The sequence below is a fragment of the Lichenostomus cassidix genome, chromosome 24, assembly GCF_008360975.1.
Source record: "Lichenostomus cassidix isolate B80296 chromosome 24, HeHo_3.0, whole genome shotgun sequence".
Taxonomy (NCBI): domain Eukaryota; kingdom Metazoa; phylum Chordata; class Aves; order Passeriformes; family Meliphagidae; genus Lichenostomus; species Lichenostomus cassidix.
The window spans coordinates 878,765-889,860 of record NC_139504.1 but is presented as its reverse complement, the minus strand read 5'-3'; positions in this window follow the sequence as shown (position 1 = coordinate 889,860).

The window sequence follows — 11,096 nt, the reverse complement described above, 5'->3', positions numbered from 1 at the left end:
TGCTCCATCCACCATTCCCAGGTCTCCTGCTGGGATAAATCAGTGTTTATTCACTGGGGCTGGAGACAGCCAGGGGTGGAAATAGGCAGGAGCTCCCTGACTCCAGAGTTTGTCCTAGAAGATAGAAAACACTGGCAGCACAGAAGATTATTCAGAATATACAACTCTTTCCATTTACCTAAATCACATTGTTGTAAGATTCCTTTTTGACCTACCAAAAACAAGAAGAGGATTAATTAAATAAGAATTATCCAAAAAATGGCCCTGTTTGCCATATGGGAATGGGATTGGCTTTGGGGTTAGCTGGAAACTCATACTTTTTGGAAGGGAAATGGGGAAGAGCAAGAAAACATCAATTTCTTTTGGGAATTTTTGCTCCCAACAAGGAAAGTGCTGCTCCATTGGCTCTTTTGTGGTGCCTTGTCCTGGTGCTTCATCCTCATCCTTCTGCGCCCTTTTCTCCCTATTTCCCTTTCCCCCTTTGCTTCCTGGGGGGTTCTGCCTTCCCCCTCTCCTCTCCAGCTCCCAGGGATGCTCTCCTACCACAAAACATCCAGCAACTGCTTCTGATCCTGCTTTTCCCAGCAGGCCCTTGGAACAGGAGAGCAACAAGGGCAGCATCTGCTTTCCATCAGCCCTGCCAGGCCAGCCTTAGGTCTGCTCCAGCCTAATCCCTGTCGGGGCATTAAACACATCCCCAGGATTAAATCCCTGTTCCCACACCTCTGGCTCGTGGCTCTGTTGGGTTGGAGTTCCCAGGAGATCCTCGGGGTGAGGTTGAGCAGCCCAAAGCTGCTGCCCAGCATGCCTTGGAGCTCCTGGATGGGTTATGAGCTCCTGGCAGGGCTGGAGCTGCTCCTTGGAGCTTTCCTTGGCTCCCTGGAGTTTTTCCTTGGCTCTGCAGGCCACCGAGGTGGGGTCAGAGACGTGGATGAGCTCTGGGGAGAGGGTTTGGTAGCAGAGCTCAGCTGCTGCTTTCAGCAGAGCTGCCCATTCCTGGGGCACATGGAATGCTGGGAATGGTTGGACCCAGGGATAATGTCAGCCTGGAAAACATCTCCACTAAACACAGGAGACCCAAACAGCACAGGCAGAGGCCATGGGGCCTGGCAGGAGTCATGCAAGGGCTCAAATCCCTTAAATCCAGCTGGCCACGAGGTCAGTGCTCCCAGGAGTGGGAAGGCTGGTGGGTGCACAGAGCCTGTCTTCCCTGGAAAGTCTGGGATTCATTCCTTTATGAGCCCAAAAGGTGTTCCTGCCCATCCAAACCAGCCCTGCGTGTCAGCCAGCAGCTGAGGAGGGCTGCCAGGATGGGTCAGACTCTGGTGCTCAGGCAAAAAAAGGGTTTAAAACCAGATTTAAACCACACTAATTAGTTCAAAAGCCATTGTTTCATCATTTGGTTGTAAAACAGTGACTTTAAACCAGCAGCTGCTCGTTTTGCAATTCGATTGACGAGGATTTTCCATCCTCGTGTCCATCCTTGCTGACGTTGGTGGAGTTATATCACCTGGAAATCTTCTCCCAGTGTGTGTGGAGCAGCCTTGTTTACTGAAGAGTTTTAATCCTCCATTTACAGCCCCTCGGCTGCAAATCCGCGCTGAAATCAGGAAAGGCATCTGCAAAAAAAAACCCAAAAAACCCCTCTGTAAGCGGAAGGGAAGGAGATTTGAATCATCGAGTGCTGGAAAACTTCTCTCATCTATTTATTCCTGGGCCTGACATCTCTGAGAAAAAAAATCCCCAACCACTTTCCAAACTCCAAGAGGGGTCTGGAAAGGTTAATCCTGGCACAATTTTACCATCAGCCGTTCTGGAAGCTGTTTCCCCATGGAGAAATGTTCTCTTGGGTTGGGCTGGGATATCCCTGGGTGCTGCAGGGCAGGAGGGGGATTAGCCCCGAGCTGTGTTTGCACCATTAATAGTGGGAGATAAGGATCGTGTGATAATTGCTGGGAGCAGGGAAAGAGAAATATTCCCAGTTACAGCTCCAGCCTTAGGGGGAAACTCTGTTTTCCCTTAAAATCCTTGGGAGAAATCTTCCTTTTCCCTTAAAATCATTGGAGGAAAACTCCCTTTTCCCTAAAAAGCTTTGGGGAAAAACTCCCCTTTCCTTTAAAAGCATTTAAAAAGTTGGGGGGAAACCTTCACTGAGCTTTTTTCTTGCAAGACACCTTCCAGAGGCAGCCAGGACTTCTCCCAGAGAGGATTTTCGGGAGTTTTGTTCTCACCCATGGGTTGTGGTTTGTGTGGTGGTGGCTTCACCAAAAGGTGGCATCTCCACCAGCTTTGAACATTCGGGGGGAATCAGGTGGTGTTTCAAAGCCAGAGCTTGAGTTAGAAACATCACTTAAAACCTGAGCTCTATGTAGTTTAAAGTTGTTATTTTTTCTCTGTAAAGGGGCTTTAGAGGCCTTTACTTCTTGATATCAATAATCTGCTTTTCCCTTTCCCAGGAATTCACATCAACAGTTCCTTGGAAAAGCCAAGCATTTCCCATCCAGCCTCCCAAGGAAGTTGGATGACATAATTAAGGACACAGAAATTCAGGTAAAAGAGGAATAAACAAAACCACAGAAATTATTTTCCTGACTTTTTCAAAACCCTTTTCCCCTCTCTGCCACCTCTGCCTTGTTCAGCTCTTTCCTCTCCTGGAGCAGTTGGTTGTGAGCATGGATCAAATTTCCATTTCCAAATAAAACTTTTCTTTTAGAAGTCAAAATTTTCCATTAAATAAAAAACTACTGGGAAAATGGCTCAGTAAAAATTATAAACCAATTTTAAGTGAAAAGTAATTGGGGACAAAGTTAGGGACAAAGTTATTGACCCACTTCTGTGCAATGATTATATGAAACTTTATTCCTCTTTTTTTTTTTAGGTTTTTTTTTTTTTTAGTATTTTGCTTTGTTTTGAATTCCCAGAGATGCTTCCCTTCATTCCAAAGACCTTTTTAGTGCTGTGGGCACCAGGAAGTGCCCATGGAAGTGCCATCCCCTCCTGGGGGCTCCTGGATCTTCTCCCCCTCCCCCATATCAGTGTCATAACCTAAACTTCCCAGGGCAGACATCAAAGCCAGGGGGAGTCCTGGTGCTGCAAAGGGGGCTCATTTTGGGATTTCAGGATTTCAGGCAGTGAAATCATCCCAGTGAATCTCCAGTTGGAAGCAGAGGGATTGCTGTGGCCCTTTGGGATGGGAGCAGGGATCAGACACGTGGAGAGGGGAGGAGGAGCCCAAGGCTGCTTTTGATCCCTCCTGCATTCCCCCGAAGCCCCCATGTGCCCAGCACCTGAGAAAGGCTATTTATAAACCTGTGGGTTGAACAGGGAGCCCATAAATCTTCTGGGCTCCCTTTTCTCTCCGGAGCAGGAGGAAAATGGAAACCACACGCTGGATTTCCCAGGGATGCTCTGTCCTCCTGCCCGAGCCTGGAGCTTCCCACAGGGACCTGACTGGCCTGACCTGGGGATACTCAATAAGCCAGGAGGAGAAATCCACACACTGGAAAAGGGGCAAGAAATTTCCCTGACATTTTGGGGTGGTTTCATGTCAAAACCCCAAAGCTCCAGGGCCATGGACTTTGCTCCATCTCCACGGCTCCTTTGAGGGCCAAATTGCCTCATCTCACTGCCAATGCTGTTTCATTAGAAAGAGGAAAGCTGATCACTTTTAATGGGAAGCCAAACCTCCATTTTACCAGGAAAGTTTCCTACAGGCTCATGGAAGCTGCAGTGGAGATTCTCTGCTGGCTCATAAGGAGATGAGCTTGTGCTGCAGCCCAGCATTTCTCCACATTCAGGATGAATTCTGGTTAATTTAATTCAGGATAAATTCTGCTGCACTCCAAATTCCTGGAGGAAAGGTGGATGCAATCAGCTCAGCCATGCACTGGAGCGATGGTGTCCCACTAATGCTGATGGGGAAAGCTGCTTTCTTCAGGATCAATGGATAAAGGTCCCCAGTGTGCCCTCATGGGTGACCCCCAGCAGGGCCAGGAGCTCATCCCAACCCCAAAATTCCTCGTGGGGGAGTGGGGCAGCAACGAGGGAATGGGAGGGGAGGCTGCTCCTGTCCCTGTGCCCGGGGTGACAGGGGAGCAGCCCCTCACCCAAAGGGTCAGGGCAGGAGCAGATGGGAAACAGAAGCTCCCGATGTCGCTGCCCGCAGGAAATGACCCGGGGGAAGATGCATTGTCACCGAAAGTCCTTGACGGGACATGGGGCTGAGTGACTGGAGAGAGCTGCCCGGGGGCAGCAGCTGCTAAAAATACCGGCAAGGACAAAAACTGGCTCCTCCTGGCCCTGCAAAAATTGGGAATTTGCTGTGCTTTTTGCGTGGCCATGAAAAACCACCCCCACTTTTGTTGGTATTTTTTTACCCGTTTTCCCATCCTTTCCTCTGGTGCTGTTCAGCTCTGAACCCTGGACCTAAAATACAGAGCATGGGGATCCCTTCTGCAAAAAAAACCCCAAAACACAACAACCCTGGAGAAGTTATTCTTGACATTTTCAGTTATTCTTGACATAAATTTTAAGGAGGGGAAACTGAGGCAGGGAGCAGGGGTGGATTCTACCTTCCCCTTCACACCCTGGGAATGAGACAGGGAATTTCATGCAAGTTTTCCCACAATCCTGGCCCAAATCAAAGCTGCTGCCCATGGACACATGGGATGCTCTCCACATGGAGCAAGGCTGCCCCACTCACTTTGCATCCACTGAAGGAAAAATAAATCAAACAAACCGAATCCAAAAACTCCCTCCGAAAAGCCCAAGTTCTCACGGCCAGCAGGGACCGGAACCTCCCTGCAGTGCTTTCCTTGGAAAAACTTGGGATTTTTTATCCATATAGGATAACTGGAGATAAAAAAGGGCTAATTTCAAAGCCATGATGAGAGAGAGGTGCCAGAGAAAGGAATTCAAGGTGGTGAGAGGGAGGTGCTTGGCTGCACATCTGTGAAAATCAGGCAGAATCCAAGAAAACCAAGTTTTTGGAATATTTCTGGGCATAATATTGGGGAAAGCTGCAAAAGACAAAAAGGGATAAAAAGATAAAATCTCCTCCAGCACCATCCAAGTGTTTCCTAACCCCCAGGCCGGGCTGTGCACGCAGGAAAACAACAATAATTCAGGACATCAGAGTGGGATTGGCGGCGCTGGGAAAAGCAGCGACTGAAGTTTCCACAGAGGTCCCACAGCACCTGTGGGATATTTTCTCGTGCTGCCTGACCCTAATTGCATCCATCTGGGATGGAGGATCTCTTTCAACACCACCCTGCGTGGGCAGGAGCTGTTGGGTTTTGCCCCATTTTTCCTCTCAGATCCCAGATAAACACAGCCCTGGTCCCTGGAGAGGCTCTGGGATGCTGGGATAAGGCAAACACACGAGATTGGGATTTCAGGGCAGTGTTAAGAATGAAGTTCTGTTTAAACAGCCAATTTTCAGCCTCTTTTTGTCATATTCTTGGGAAAGAGGGGGTGATGGTGAAGGTAATCCCAGATTTGCTTTTCCCCCAGGAGCATCACTCAGAATAAAAGCACTGTATCCTGGTTCTGTGCCTCAGTTTCCTTGTTTATCTTCAGGACATGCTAAAACTTCCTGCCCAGATGAGCTTAACAAAAATTCCAATGTTTAAAGCAATATTTCAATGTTCCACCCCAACTTGTGATGTCCAAGCAGCAGCAGGAATGTAAAGAAAAAGGAAAATGCCCCCACTCTTCATGGAAAACTCTACTGGAGGGAAAACTCCTCCAGGAGGAGAGAGCAGGGCATTTGGAGCTGGTTGGAGCTGAGCATTCCCCAGGGATCAGCCTGAGGCTGCAGCAGGGGCTGGGATTGTCATCACATTATTAAACTGTTTTATAAAACATCCAAGTTTTCTTCTGGTGGGAAAAAGCTTCAGGAGGGAGGATAGGGGAGCTGGGGTGGATTTTTCCCCTGATTGCAATTTTCCTTGTCTGGATGTCAAGCTCTGATGGTCCAAAACATCCCAGTAAATCCAAATTATTCCGGACACCGATTTGAAATGAATCCTTTCACTTTTTGGCACCATCCAGTAAAGTTCTGGAGAGATTTATCTTCCCGTCATCTTCCAACTAATTCCTAAAGTGTGGGGAGAGGAGATAATTAAGTGAAACTTCATTAATTGTTTTGAGAATCTTTCTCTCCTAAGGTTTCCTGTGGTCTCTGCACTTAGTCTTGCAGCAATCTTTACCTGAGCTCATCCCACCTGTCGTGGGTGGGGAAGTGGGAAAAACCCAAATGTGAGGTGCCCAGGGATGGAAAGGTCAGGAACAAGGATTTAGACCAAATCCTGTCACCCTGGATGACATCTCTGTCTCTCCTGGAAAAAGGGTTGGGATGTTTATTGTCAAGCAGCAGCACCTGAAATCACAGAATCATGGAATTTCTTTGGTGGGAAAAGACCTCTAAAGTCATCTAACCCAACCATAAGTCACAGTGGGACTCACTGAAGTCTTGTAGGCTCTGACACCACCCAGACCCTTTCATCCCCATTGCCACGAAACCCCTCCTCAGCTGGATCAGGAGAGGCTTTTCATGGAATCATGGAATTTCATGATGGTTTGGAAGGGACCTTAAAGTTCATCCAGTTCCACCCCCTGCCATGGGCAGGGACACCTTCCATGGACCAGAATGCTCCAAGCCCTGTCCTGCCTGTCCTTTTCTCTGTCCTATGGTCCTTCCTCCCTGCTCCCACCATCCCAGCTGAACTTTGTGTAGGGAGTGGGAAGCAGAATCCAGGGAAGCAGAGAAGTAGAGATGGAGGAGGAGGGAGGTTCAGGCCCAGCAGTTCACTGTTTTTATTTTTTGTTACTGGTTTTGTTTTTACTCCCTTTAAATTTTTCCTGTTTTGAAATTCCACTTAATTCTAAAAAAAAAAGTCAAAGCCCTGCCTGGAATTTCTTTCCCTGCCCGTTCTCAGCCTGTGAATTTCCCAACGCCTCGGCAGGGTCTGCATGGACTCCATGGGCCCAGAGCCAGCTGTGGTTTCTATTACAGTGATTAATGCCAGGGACCACGTTCATATCCAGGACTTCCATGCTGCTCAGGGATTTGGGGAATTTTGGTACCAGTTCTGGTGAACCCCTTCATCCCTGTGGGGCAGCCGGGGTCATGTTTCCAGCGGGAGTTTGGAAATCAGCTCTCCAATTTGGGAGGGTGGGAGCTGGGCAGGGCAGGGCAGGGCAGGGAAGGGCAACCCCAGGGCTGCTGGGGTCACCCAGCTTTCCCTGTCTTCCACAGAGCATTTCTCCATACTCAGATCCTGCTTTCCCTGCCCTCTGCAGAGCATTTCTCTGTGCTCAGATCCCAGTTTTCCCTGCTCTCTGCTGAGAATATCTCCATGCACAGGTCCCGGGTTCTTCCATGGAAAACCAGTGCTGGGATATGGTGTGGGATGGGAGTGAGAGGTTTATGATGGCAAAGACAAAGCAAAGTGGATCAGAGCATTTTCCTTCTTCCCCGTGGGCTGATAAAGTCCTGCAGACATCCAGGAAGCCTCTGCCAGGAATTCCTCACCCCCAGCAATTCCCAGCTAACTTCAATCTCTTCCTGGGAAAAGCATCACTAAATACAACTTTACTTTATTCTTTATACTTTGATTTGCTTTCCTTCGTTCCCATTGCAAAGACCACAGCTGGCTAATCCCAAATCCCTGATGATGGGGGGATTTCAGGAGGAATCAGGAACGCTGGGAGGGAAGCAATGCTGGCCAATCCAAAGGCAAAATGCTCCAACCCCATCACCAAAGGCACCTTAAAGCCACCCCCACAGCTATTCCTGGTTGTGCTCACAGTTTTCCCAATGCTGGATTCATTGGATCAGCCCCAGGAGGAAATGCCCAGGCTCTCCATACTCCTTTTCCTCCCCAAACTCCTTCTCCAGCAGATGTTCCAATAACAGCACATTAAAAAGGAAGTTTCCTCTTCCAGGTAGCTGCAGCTGTCAGCGATCCAGAGGTGAAATTTATCCTTTGCTCTTGCCCCTATAAATCCTTTCCCAGGCTCTGGGCCAAGGCAGCTGCTGCTGAAGAGCCGAGAGAGGCTCAGGGAGTTCATTGCTGCTGCCCTCACACCAGCAGGCCTGGACCTACAGGGAAAACCCCCAAGTGCCTCAAAATCCCATGGGATTTCCCTGTTTGCAGCTCCTGAAAACAGAATTTCTCCTATTCCAGAAAAACAAGGTGGGCAAAAGTGCATGAATTATTTGGGATGTGTTGATGGCCTCATCCTGCTCCAGCAAGACCTGGTCAGGTTAGTTATGTCTCCTCTCTCCTCCCAGGGAGATGGATCCATCCGTCCATCCATCCATCCATCCATCCATCCATCCATCCATCTATCCCTCCATTTATCCATCCATCCATCCATCCATCCATCCATCCATCCATCCCTCCATTCATCCATCCCTCCATCATCCATCCATCATCCATCCATCATCCATCCATCCATCATCCATCCATCCATCCATCCATCCATCCATCCATCCCTCTGGGTGTCTCCAAAGCCCTTGTGCCACACTGTTAAAGCTGCTTGGGTTACAGACTCCAGTACTAGGAGCCTTTGGGAGAAAAAGATCCTGGAATTTTCTGGGGAGCTGATCAAAACATGTTTTGATTTCCTTTGATTCCTCTCCCACCCCCAGAAAATTGATATTTTCAGCTCAAAGCCAAACTCTCCCCCTTTACTCCCACACAATTTGTATTTCTGTGCTGATTCCTTCCCCTCTTTTGTAATGCCAATCCCAGAATTTCTATGGAAAGCAGACATCTTTTACAAACTGCTTATCAGGATTCCCATTCTTGACCTAGAAATTGTCTTGAGGGATTATTGCCTTTTCCAGGCAGGATTTTTTCAGGCATTCTTTTCCTTTGGCAGCTCAAGTGCCCAAGGAGCTGGCAGAGCCATGGCACTCCAGGGCACATATCACACACATCCCAGTATCCCACTGGGAAGAGGAAAACAAGCTGGGTCTGCCTTGGCCTGTTCAACCCTGCTGGAGGTCACGGTCCCTCATGTTCATCCTCATTCCTGGAAAGCATATGGATATTGTCTTCCCCATCCTGGTTTCCAAGCCAGGCTTTGGCCTCCCAGCTCATCCCACACTTCCATGTGTGGAGCCTGAGCAACCAACTGGATGCCAGCTTTGTCCTGCTGGTGATGGGGATGAAGAGCTGGCATTCCCTCCTCAGAACCACACTCCTGAATAACCCCACACTGCCTGGGTGCTTCCCGCTGGCTTTGACGAGACCTCTTGTCTGCTTCCCTCTGTGTTCTTCCTGGGGAGAGGGAAAGTGCTGGGAAAGTTCTTTCCCAGGGCACCCAGCTGGCTGCGGCAGCCTCGGCCTTGGAACAATGCTTGGAAAGGAGGATGGGGAAAAAATAGCCCAGGATGACAGCGTGCAGACTCATCCAAGCAGCAGCAGTGCATAGTTTGTGGTGGAAGTGTCCTGGAGTCATTTCCTACGGAAATCTGGATTGGGTTAGGCAGCCCCACTCATGGGTTGGGATCTTCCCAGCCCCGAGTCCCTATGCTGGACTCGCATTCATTGGTCACCAGATTTCCTGCTGCAGGCTTTGCTTTTCTGAAGGACATGTGTTGGTCTCCTCCCTGGCTGGTTATCCAAGAGATGTTCCCAAAAACACATCTACTGGAGGTTGAGGTTTCCTCCATGGGATGACACTGTGGATTCCTCACTTGGACATGCAGGGCTGGAGTCCCCAGGATCCACCACATCCCTGTTGTGGGGCTTTGGGATTGAGTCAGGGACTGTACCAGTGGTTTTAGTGGCTACAGGTGGGTGAGATGGAGCTCCTGGAGAGGGTTTGTCCAGCAAAAACCAGGACACACCTGGGTTGGACCTGTCCATGTCACCAGAGCATGACAAGGAAAGCAAACGGGAACTGAGTTTGGATATTTCTCCAGTGACTCCCAGGGTTTTGTGGTGAAAACAGGGAAGGCAAGAACCAAGTTCACATTTGTCAGTACTTCTATCTCTTAGGATGTGAATTATCCTGATAGGATGCTTTTGGAACAAATCCACCCTTGCAGAAAACCTTCATTATCCACACGGAGAGCACACGGAACATCAGAGTTCCTTCCCATTGCCAAACCAACCCCCTCTCCACAACTCCATCAGCTCCTGCTTCTGACACCAGGCTCAGAATTTCGGGAGCCCACAGGCTGGCTTTAAGCAGCCCTGCTTTTCCCAGGCCACGTCACCACTGCTCTCCCCAAAGCCGACCCTTCCAGAGCATCTGGAAGCCGAGTGCACAGAAGTCGGGCAGGAAAAACCACACGGCATTTTTATCCCCCAGCAGAACCTCCTGTGTTTATTTCTGGAGTCACAGCAACCCTAAACGAGGAGTGCTATGGCTGAGAAGGAATGTCTGGGAAAATTGTCAGCGGGGCTGGGAGGCTGGGTGGGATGTGCTCTCCAGAGGGAGGCATGTGGGTTCTCCCAAAATGCAGGGCTGGAGGAAAATCACCTGCTCTGTGCTGGGGTCCCTCCTGGGCCACCTCACTCTGATCATGGTCGAGACAAGATTTTGGGCTAAATCCTTCAAATCCTTCTTCTTCCCAGATCCCTGAGCTAATCCTTATCTCCAAGGGGACATCTCCACATGTGTCCCACTTGCAGATCCGTGCAAACCCCGGGAGAGCACAAACCAGCCCCCAAGGGATTCCTCTCAGCTTTTCTTGTGTGGTTAAACAAGTTTGAATCACAACCCAAACTGTTGATTAAACCAATTTCACTAAAATATGCCACTTCTGCAAGCAGCCTACGCTCCAGTTTTCCCACTCTCCCACAGTCCTGAAGCTCACGGAGGGGGAATCCAGCGCTGCAGCTGCCGAGATCTCTAAATCCACACATCAAACTTGGATTTGTTCTGTTTCTGTTTATCATTTCCATAAGCCATCCCGGTAGGAATTGCACATTCCTCATTGCTAATTTTATCAGCGAAGGATTGCACAGATCCCCGGGCTGACATCAGGAATGCTCCTATGGAAAGAGCATCATGTTTTCCTGCCAGTGCTGTGCGTACACGGAGTGACTCTTCCTGAGAGGAATTGTAAATAGGCT